Raw genomic sequence first — 11,900 nt, forward strand, 5'->3', positions numbered from 1 at the left:
GATTTCTATACATCTATAGGTATTAGCTACTGCAAATCACTATTGATAATCGCGATCAGTACTATATTTAGGATGTCTCTTCTCAACGTGGTATTTTAAGTTCCCTGTGCTTAAGTTGGTCTTGGATCCTTGTGTATACGACGCACTTTCGTAAGAAATAGTAACTATTTTGGAAAATAATATATAACAAATAAGATGTTGGTACTTACTTATTACAGTACAGTCATTTTGCAAATTGTTTTCCCATGGTAAGACTCACGATATGAGATGTTAAAATGCCGCCAACAGTCACTTCACATTGTACAACGTCAGGTTGCGACGATTCGGGTTCTGAAGAACAACCTGTAGCCATTAACCAAGGTCTACATGCACTAATATTCCGAAACACTTGTACCACCGTCCACGACCACCCGAGTGACCCGCCAGATCATTATAAACTGACAGTTGAAAATCCGAGTTAATGCATCAGCTTGCAGATAACGGATTAAGAAACGGTTAAAAATGGATAACTGCAAAGCATTAACTTAACTCTGAATAAAAAATAGTATTGCACAATCGGATTAGATAAGGTTGTTGGTTTTTTATGGAATTATATACACCTACTTTAATTGCAGATTAAACTATCCGGTAACAATATTATTTGTAAATAAAAAACGTCTTTAATTGACGTTAAAAATTATTATTCAATTATTTTATCTGTTAATTAGTGTTCTTAATCGTACGCACAAGATTATGTCAACTCCTTTACGAATCCAAAATTACGCTTCGCAATCATGAACGGATAAAATTACACATTCATGGTTTTGGTTTCGAATAAGGTTTTTGGAAAGTATAGATAGGCTTAAATTTTTTGAATGGATAGATCCGATTGATATTCAAGAGATCGTACTTAAGCAACAAAAGTTATACAAATTCCGAGCTCTACTTTTGCCCTTATTACGACATAATCCCCTACAATATTATTTAATAATGGTTATCCCCCAAAATAGTTGTTTAACATGATAAAGCTATATCTTAACTCATGCAGCATGCATTTTTGACCGATGCCAGGTCAAATTACTATGACGTCTCATATTAATATATTAATACCGATGGCATTTAATTGCCTTTAGTTTAACCCAAAAGTACTCATCACTTTGCAACGGTGCGGTGAACGACGAACGTTGACGAAAGTCTATTAGATGAAGTAGAGCGACGTACGATGATTACGCGGGAACTAGTGGTGACGATCTGATGGGCCATGGCCCGGAACTATGTTTAAACTTGCCATTAAAAATTGGCGGCCAGCGCTAGGACATTCAATGACTTGTCCATAGTCTCGGTTCGGGACGGACGAGCTAGTGGCATCCTCTGGAATCCCTCAGTCGACTTGATTTGGCTCCAAATTCCCGATCTCCATCAGCATTGAAAAAGATAATCGTAATGATCCCTTTGTACCAGTGTTCCCGGCTTTTATATGTTTGAGAGTGCTTGAAATTGCATCCAATCATGTACGGTATTTTTCGAGGTCCATCGTCTATTGGTTATTTATTTTGGCGCGAAAATATCGCGCACTGTACCGTGGTGTATCCCATGGGTCTTAACCCTACCTTAACTTAACTTATCAGATACTGGCTTCGGTTATTGAGATAGCATGCAAAGATTTTTTATTTACGGCTTCTATAGCCTTTTGACACTTTGACGACCAAGCGGCGCTCGAAAGGGGCTTTACCATTTACAAACAAACCGACTTTGTTCATAGAAAATACTTGGCGACTAAGTGGCGCCCAGAAGGGGCTAAGACTTCCAGGTATGGCATTTTATACGAAAGAAAGTGAAGGTATACTTTTAAACTACTGCATGGGGGACAATAACGAGTGGCAGCTCGCAAGGACAACGGTGGAGATTCCATCGATAAACAATCATAGGTCCTCAATATAATTTTAATATCGGGTTTTCGTTGAGTGCAGTCGCAACATTTTTCTCTCTCTATGATTATCGTTATCTAACTTATCTTATCAATATGACGAAACGCGGTACCGGTCTCTTCGGAGTGTGTATTGCGTTAGTGTTTATTTTACCGTTTTTTTGCCTCAAAGGCTCAGTTAATTCTCTTGCGTGTAAACGTGCTATTCCTGCGTTTCGCATTTCGGCTACGTCGCATTGTTTTGATGTCGTTACTTTCAATGGCCATCAATTTGTTAAGAGTAAACCTTTGACTATTAAGCCTCTATGCAGCCAGTGCAGTAAGTTAACTTTTGTCTCCATTATTCTGATTTTATCGGGCGATATTGAGGTGAATCCGGGACCTACTCTTAAGAGTCGTTGTAAAGTCTGCCTCAAGTCTTTTCGTAAGCCTCAGAAACGTTTTCGCTGCAGTGTGTGTGATCTCGACTTTCACGTCAAGTGTGTTTATTCGAATGTTTTAAAAAAATCTCTTCATCTTGAGGACTCTGGCTTCGTGTGTTTAAATTGTGGTTTACCTAGTTTCAATGACTCTTTTTTCACTGAATTTACCTCTGGCGATAAAGATAAGAGGGCTCTCAATATTAACGCTGACAGAAGTACAAAGAGATCAAGATCGCTGATCTCTTTTCATGTGGCGAATGTAAGAAGTTTAAAAAATAAATTTCTCGACTTATCAGTTTTTGTGGAACGGAACTTACCCGATGTTATTGGACTTACTGAGACATGGCTTAGTGCGGATATTTCTAGTACTGAGTTCTTTACTGAAGACTATGTAGTGTTTCGTAATGATCGTGAAACTAGGGGTGGTGGAGTTCTTTTGGCTATTAGCCAAAATCTCTCGCCTGTCGAGACTGTCATTGATAATGAACTATATAAGACTGCCTCTGGCAAACGTCTTGAAGTCGTTTTTTCGTCCGCTAAATGCGACTCAAGATCAATTCTCTTTGGTTGCGTTTATGTCCCCCCTCCGGTTACCCAAGACTACATATTGAGTTTATGTTCTCTACTCAGTGAGATAACAGATATTATTAACAGTCATAATATCTTTGTCTTGTTCGGTGACTTCAACATGGCATGCCTTGGTGTTAATAGACCTGTCCCAGATAGTCTACCTTCGTTGGACTTATGAATGCGTATCCAATCTCGGTCTAACCCAAGTTGTCTCTGATAGCACTAGACTTGGCAATACTCTTGACTTGGTTTACATTAATGAGCGTCGCTTCATTAAGGAAGTTAAAACAATCGATAATCTTCCTGGTTGCGATCATGATGCGGTGACTGGTCTAATCGCATGTGAACGTGCAACGCCAAGAAGCTCATCCACGGAAGTTCTACAGTTGAGTCACGCTGATGTGAAGGGCTTGAATGGCCTGATAGAGCATGCTCCGTGGCATTTAGCGTTTAGCGAGGACATTAATCAAACATGGGACTTTTGGTTACAATTGTTTTGGTCTTGTTTTAAGGACAGTGTTCCTTCAAGGACGGTATACTCAAAGAGATCTCGGCAGCCATGGATTTCTGGTGATATTGTTCACCTTGCTAATGTGAAAAGAACTTTATACAAACTTTTTAAGTCTAAGCCAACTGAGGCTAACAGAGCTAAATACAGACGGTCCTGTAATTTGATAAAAGCTAAAACTCGCTCTAAATTTAATGATTACGTGAATGACTTGTCCTCTAAGATTAAGGACAAACCGGATAAGTTTTGGAAGTTTGTCGCTCGCAAAACTAGAATACCTATACCGAACTTTATGAATATTGATAATACCCCTGTCACTGACGCTTCTTCGATTGCGACAATGTTTAACTCTTTTTTTCAATCTTGCTTCAATAAGTCTGACTCAATCCCTCTTAATGTTGCTTCATTGCCTAATCCGACTAGGAACCCAGATCTCGTTTTTACTCCCGGTTCCGTTGCTGCTGCTATAGCACGCTTAAAGTCCAGTTCTTCGTCTGGGCCTGAAGGGGTTTCTACTAAAATGATTAAACTGTGCACTACGAGCATATCTAAACCCTTGTCAGAATTTTTTAACTACTCTTATAGATTAGGTAAACTACCTGATGCCTGGAAGAAGGTCAATGTAGTACCCCTTTATAAAGGTGGTTCTTTGAGTCGTTCAGAGCTGGAATCTTATCGACCAATATCACTTTCTTCCGTCTTTTGTAAAGTAATGGAATCTATTATTTGTGAGAATCTCCTCGAGTTTTGCTCAAAAAATAATGTTCTTCCCGAGCGTCAGTTTGGTTTCCGTAAAGGATTTAGCTGTACAACTCAGCTTGTACAAGCTTTCCACTCTTGGGCTCTCACCCTTGACACCATTAATCCTCCTGACGTACACGTAGTAATTTTTGATTGGAAGAAAGCCTTTGACTCTGTACCCCATGATCGTCTCGTCTCTAAGTTACAGGCTCTAGGTATCGGTGGTAATTCCTTGCTCTGGGTCTCGGATTTTTTGAGGGATAGAATGCAGAGGGTTGTCTATCAGGGTCAATCCTCGAGTTTTCTTCCTGTTACTTCTGGGGTACCTCAGGGCTCTATTTTGGGACCACTACTTTTCAACTTATACGCTCATGATATTCCGATGATCATATCTGCACAAAGCACTCTCTGGCAATATGCAGATGATTCCTTTTTATCTCGTGCTATTAGGACACTGCAGGATTCCGTAACTCTTCAGAGTGACATTGACGCAATCTTTGAATGGGGTTTGCTTAATTTGCTTAATTTAAATATTAAAAAGTGTTCTTTCATAATTTTTACGAGGCGTCGCAATGTACTAAATTATGATTATAAGATTAATGATTTTTCTTTGCCTCGTGTTTTCAAGTGTAAATTGCTTGGTATAATATTCTCAAGTGACCTTAAGTGGTCTAACCATGTTATTTATATAACCGCTAAGGCCCGTCGCATAGCTGGTTTGATTCGTAGAACGTTTGGACGTTCGAAAGCGTCGCTTATATCTTTTAATGCTCTGGTTATTCCATTGCTACAATATGGTGTAGAGGTCTGGTCACCTTATTTAAAGAAAGATATAGATTCTATCGAGAGGGTTTTGCGTTATTTTACATCCTTTTACCTTGGTCAACCTTATATAAATTTTTCCATGAATCGCAATCGTGTAAGATTGGATTATAGTACTCGTTTGAAACAATTGAATTTTTTGCCAATGTATTTGTTAAGTCAAAAAGCTGGTTTAATTTTTTTGTTTAGAATCATTAACGGATGCTATTATTTTCCCCTTTTAGACTATATTAGTATTAACGAGAGGCATGAATGCTTAACTTTTTTACCTCTCCGTGTGACGTAGTCCAGGAGAGGTTCTGTAACGGCCGTGTCTGTGTGTGTGTCTGTGTGTGTGTGTGTCTGTGTGTCTGTCCGTTGTTACACCCACGTGACCGCGTTCGCAGTTTGCGTATCGGAGCAAACGTGTTCCCAATTTCCGGACCGCATTGACAGGTCACAGAAATTTAGAAAATTGTATTTCTCTCCGTTGGCTACTCTAGATTTGAGTTCTCACACCACCATGTTTGGTCTTCGTCCACCCCACATGGACACCAGTCTGTACATACTGGCTTCTAATCACCACCATCTTCTGGTCTTCGTCCATTCCACTTGGACACCAGTCTGTACATATTGGCTTCTAATCACCACCATCTTCTGGTCTTCGTCCATTCCACTTGGACACCAGTCTGTACATACTGGCTTCTAATCACCACCATCTTCTGGTCTTTGTCCATCCCACTTGGACACCAGTCTGTACATACTGGCTCCTAAACACCACAATCCACTGGCCTACCGTCTACTCCACATAGACACCAATCTGTATCATTAGCTTCCAACACCACCATCCACTGGTCTTCCGTCTATTCCACATTAACACCAATCTGTATCATTGGCTTCTACTCCATTATCATCGTTTGGTTTTAGGATATACGCGGCGATCAGCTAGGGTTACGAGAAACGTCTAGCCTCCCTAAGCTGGGATCGCCACCAAAGGTTTTCGCAATTGCGCTTTTTCCTTACTATTATAATGGAAACGAATCGTATATATACCCCAAAATTTGAAGAAAGTGGGCATGAGGGGTACCCTTCACTTTAAACGTCAATATTAGCAAAGTTGAGATGATAATAGGTATAACTTTATATTAAACGATTTAACTATTATTAATGTTAATTATTGAAGATTAAAATAATTAAAAATAATTATATTTATTTAAATATTAAAGATAAACCTCTCGTGCAAAGAGAGAGATTATCATCGCCTCCTATATCTGCCAAGGCCCGTGCATGCGATATATTTCATTCATTGCCTCCTATCTATCAAGGCCCGTGCATTGCGATATATTTTTCAAAACAACAACCAAAATGGGAAGCTCCTCTCAGAAACATAATAATTTCTTTTCTCTGTATATGAAATGAAAATATGGATAATATTGCGCTCCTTCTTTAATGGTATCAATCCTTGCCTGTCTATTAATATTTTACGTAGTAGTAATACGTTTTTAGCGAAGTCTAGAGAGGATAAACATAAGCGAGATTGTTTCGGAAAAAAAATTCTGCTTCCACTAATGGATTTACACTCCTTGTTACTCTTGTTGTCTGTGTGTGTCCGTCCATTGTTACACTAGTGCGACGCGTTAGCAGTTAGCCTTGTGTTGATGTGTTAAGAAATCATACAGAACCTTAATATTCCCTTTTTCCATAATATAAAGTGAATATGTGGAAGTATTTTTCGTAATTATGATGCATTTAGTACTTTTGTAGCTTTAAAGCTCTGTTTCATTTTGATATTCCAAAGATTTTTTTTAATATTGTTATTTGAAATGGCTGTTTATATATTGCTTAAGCTATACTACATCTGTATATAGAATAATCCTTGGTTTAGTGATTTCATGAAGAAAACTAAGACCTAGACTCCGGCGCGTATAACAAGTATTATCCGCAAAAGGCTTAGTGAAACAAAGAGTAAATAATTGAGGCCTGAGGTGAAGTAAACTCTTGGCTTTGATTTTCGTGTCTGGAATGAACAGACATCAACGGTTCAGAGTGAGCCGAAAGTTAAATACACTCTTAAATATTAATTATAAGGTTAGTAAAAGGGCTAATGGTAAACGGGTAGTAACTACAGATTTATTATTCTCTTTATGGTGCGCATTGACTATTAGTGCGTCTAGCTACAATTTAGCTTTGGTGTTATTTAACGTTTACATTCATGTTGGCAAACTAAGAATATTGTTGAGGTGAGACGAGACGATAGTGTTTACACTGCAAACCAGTTGTGAATGTAGCTTTCAGAATATAGGGTAAACAGCTGAAGCGTAGACTTCATTTCCTGTTCTTTTCCCCATTGACTGATTTCCATGTGTCCAAGATTTATCCTTATTGGATGTAAAATGTCGTCTGCTTTACTGTACATTCACTATGTTTGGAATACTGCTTCAATATTTCGTAAATGTTTACTTCAAAAAAGTGAAATAATTCCATATCTAGGTAAATACGTTTGTAGTCGTAGACCTCTTGACACGGAGAGGTAATATTTTGGTTTTCCCAACTTGTATATTTCTAAATGTAGATGTGATGCTTTTTTACACTCTTTTTTTAATCGTGTTATTAGACAATGGAATGCGCTTCCTTTTAACATTAGATGTTCTATGACAATTTATACTTTTAAAAATGACCTTGATTGTTATCTCAAACAAAAGCGATACCATGTTTAAAAATTGTTCTTTTTGTTTTAATTTAATTTATTCTAATTTAATTTTTGTATGTCTGTCTTGGCAACCAGTGCGATAATGGGACTTGTCCTTAATCTGGTTGCCTTCAGTGGAATTTATTTTTTTTACTGAAAAATAAACATTATTATTATTATTATTATTATTATTAATTCATCCCCAAAAGTAGGCCTACAGGCCACTGGAAACATTGAGAGGGGTGATTCTAGTTCTATTATGAATAAGGAAAATATGGCTACTCATGAATCTAAAACTTAAAGCAGCAAATATTCCTACTGTAGAGGATCTAGTAAAATTTATCCGCTACAAGTGGGATTTAGAGCACGGCACATCATGTCCTCACTTCCCACAATCAAACGGCATGGCGGAAAGACATCCAAGCACTAAAGAACTTACTGAATAAAGTCAAGCAAGCTGGCGTTGATCCCCATTACGTCCTTCTTGAGTACCGAGCGATGCCTCTTCTGAATCTCCTCGGCCGTCGGAAATGCTCATGGATCGTCTGATCCAAACACCAAATGTTACTACAAATAAACATTTACAACGAAAATATCCAACCAATTTAATTCGCAACAACTTGGAGACCCGACGTCATCACAGTCATCACATGATCAATAACGAGAAACATCGCGAAGAACATGACTACCAAATTGGGACCTCTGTGCGGTATTATGTTGCACCTAGAAGATGGCTACCAGCCAAAATAACAGATCTTGCCGGAGAACCAAATACTTACATAATTACTACACCGACTGGTGCAATCTATCGCAGAAATAAGTTTCGGATTATGCTTCACACATAAAGTACGTAAGTCCCACTTTTCTATAGCTTTGGCCATGGATTTCATGACATTCCCAAAGAAAAAACTAACGAAAAAAACATAAAAGCTTCTAACCAATTATAAGCTCCCATACCGTAAATAACCTCTTTAATGCCAGACCAATCAGCGACAGCTATTACTATTTTCTTGCATCCGACCTCGACTCGACCTCGCCGTCGACCTAACCGGGAAGCTCGGAAGACAAATTTGCGCTATCATTCGGTAGTCGTTATAATATATTCAACGTTTTATAGCTCAAGTTTCGAAAATTTTCGAGTCATTTAATAGATCTTCAACTAAATATTATTAAATCTTTTTAATTTAAACAGAAAAAAGCTCTGCAAATAATAGTAGACTCGAAAACTACACTAAGCCTTGGCTAGGTATCAGCGGTATCCCGATTTTCGAGCCGCGGGCGGCTGGGCTCGCCGTAACCGCGAGAATAGAAAACATTCCTCGTAAAAAAAAAGATACACTTTGTCTCAAATAGTCCTTGCAAAAGCTGCCCTGATAGATAAGATCTTCCTACCTTACTCGCAAATAATCTTTGGTATTGTGAATATTTTTATATAAAGATTATTTTAGACACCCTTCTCAGTTTTTAAAGTAGTTCCCGAATTTATGTACCTGGTAAATCGGTTCCTTAGGTGGAAGGATCGCAAGGATCCGAAGGAGCCGCGTTACTGAACTATTTTCCTCCGCGTAAGGGGAGGTTCTTTCCCAGGAGCTATAAGCCTTTTATTCGCCTTTCTTCATATGTTGTTTATGGGGGTGGGTTGGGTGTTCGACGTCTTACGAGAGGGGTGAAGATGCAAGACAAACACCTACCTCTTTTCACTTATGATTGAACCTCGCTAACGTTAGACAAGATGTTAGAATGCAGTCAGTTGTGGAGAGTTAAGGCCTTTTAACGGGAACGAGGGGCTCATAAAATTTCTGAATCAAAAGTGACCGCGTTTTTGATGGTATGTGCCAATTGAGAGTCAAAATAGATTCTAATCCAAATTTTTAATATTCAACATAATATTCAATCTTATTCATAAATTTCACACACTTTTATAGGGGTCAAAATTAAAAATAAAAAAATTAAACAAAAATCAAAAGGGAGGTTTGCAATTTATAACCTCTATGGAATGTCTCCTTTAAGTTTCAAATTTAAATTTAGTGGTGTTTGGGTTAAAATCGTGCAGCTATGCACTAAAACCAATAATGTTCAAAAATAGAAAGTTAGGATTTAAAAAAAAATGAATCAATCCGTCAACCATAATCTAAGTTCTTTAACCATAGTTTCAAGTCAGTTTTTCAAAATAGTTTCAGGTTTAATTTCTTACGACAAGTTGCTCCTCTTCCATATTCTTCTTAAGAGTTAAGGGTTTTTTTTCTTCTTTCTCGAGTTAAGAGATAATTATGAATTTTTCTTTTCTCGCGATTTAAGGGTTAATTATTTTCTTTTTTCTTTTAATATCTCGCGCACTCGCGCTCCTTCTCTTCTTCAACTTAGGGGTTTAAATAAATGTCTCCGATTCTCTTCCGAAAAATTAGGGATTCAAATTGATGAAAAATAAAGGTATCAAAATGAACAAAATAAAACTTTCGATATAAAATAATACTCCGGACTTCTAAGGGTTTCTTAAGGGTGAGCCGACAGGGTTTCGTAAAGCAGTTCAGGAATCGACTGAGGGTGGGACAGGAGGGACTTCGTATATATAACTTCTAGTTTCTCGCAAGAATCTCTGGGACAATGACGTGTGTTGATTGACTTCGGTTTGGCGAATAGTGGACCACATTTATTACGTAGCCGGGCGGATTCATGTTATCAGCGAATAGGCAAAACTTTTAAATCTGGGACCAAATTGAGATTGGTCAGTTTAAAGGTTAAATAAAAAATGTTCTAGAAGTTTCTCGGGCCAGGCACCATGATAGTGACTCAAGGTCTTGTTGCTTGGGGTCTAAATCAGCGTGACATTACTCTGGGTTCTTGGAAAAAGTTTTCGTTGCTAGGTATTTCATTTTGCACTGTGGACACAGGGGTATAGGATAGTTCTAGAAAGTTTTGTGTCAACATTGAGGGGCTAGTTCCTCATCTATTGTACGAAAGAATTTCTTTTCAGTTTATTTTAAAGGGAGAGGTTTAAGTTTAAAGGGTTAGTAATATCTTTATAATGTTAATTTAAGGTATTTCGTTATTATTTACTGATTAATAGTAAATTTTATTCGATTTTTGAGTTAAGATGGTTACAAAGTACTTGAGGCATCGTGGTTTGCAAGTAGAAGCTGTTATCTTCAGTCAAACTCAAATGACGTTCGTGGCAAGGAGCTAAACTTTACTTTAGCTCGCGCATTTTAAATACAGTTTTTTTCAATAAATATCTTTTCTGGTAGGTTAGTTATATGATAATTAATTAAATTTAAGGTGCGGAAACTAACTTACATCAATATTTTCCATGTTTTTTGTAATTTATTCCCTCTTATTCCCTTATCCATGAGCGGCTAAATGTGCGCCGGTTTTTGTTATTATCAAGTTTTGTCAACTGAATAAATTTCCCTTTTTCCAAAATTTTACTAAATAGAATATGTTTTACCCCTTATTAATGATAACTTTCCAAATTATGGCTAATTAGCTTGTTTATTGCCACCTTTTCCAAAAAATTATTATTTTTAGTTCCTCTCTACCCTAAAAAGAGGCGCACTTTTAGCCATTCGTTTTTTTGTTATTGTCAAGGCTTATCAACTGCATAAATATCCTCTTTTCCAAAATATTACTAAATATTGTATGCTTTTTTACCTCAAAATATTGGTCCTTCTCCAAATCATTAGACCCAAACATAACTTTTTTTAAAATGGCTGGGGAACTTCATAATCCTTCCGATAAACTGTTGATATGGATGATGAAAGCCATGATTAAAATAGTTTCCGCACCTCAAATGTATTTAATTATCATATGATTAACCTCCAAGAAATGATATTTGTTGAAAAAACTGTATTTAAAATGCGCGAGCTAAAGTAAAGTTTTTCCGCTGTACAGCTTTCTCCGCTGAAAGATAACTTTGTGTGGGCTCAAACAGTTTGAAGAAACTCAAGAAACACTTTGCTTGATGCCTGGTAAGTACCTCTTTAATTAATTATGGTGTCCAATTATTATAGCATTAAAATGAAAAGAACTCTTAAGGTACAGGCTCCAAATGGTTTACGTCAGGCTTTGGTTTTATGGCTCGTAACTCTTGTTCTACAAAGGATACGGGGATGTCCTTTGAGTATGTTATAGTTCTATTTGTCCCCTTTCCAACGATACTTAAAACTTAAGGTTCCACCAATCAGGGGCCGAAGAATTAAGCAAAATGTTCATAAACATTCGCTCCATTGAATTAAGACGTACTTATTTTACAAAACACCTATTAAC

The sequence above is a fragment of the Phalangium opilio genome, unplaced genomic scaffold (genome assembly GCF_054372755.1).
Source record: "Phalangium opilio isolate 3A_F unplaced genomic scaffold, DU_Popi_V2 ptg000054l_1, whole genome shotgun sequence".
Taxonomy (NCBI): Eukaryota; Metazoa; Arthropoda; class Arachnida; order Opiliones; family Phalangiidae; genus Phalangium; species Phalangium opilio.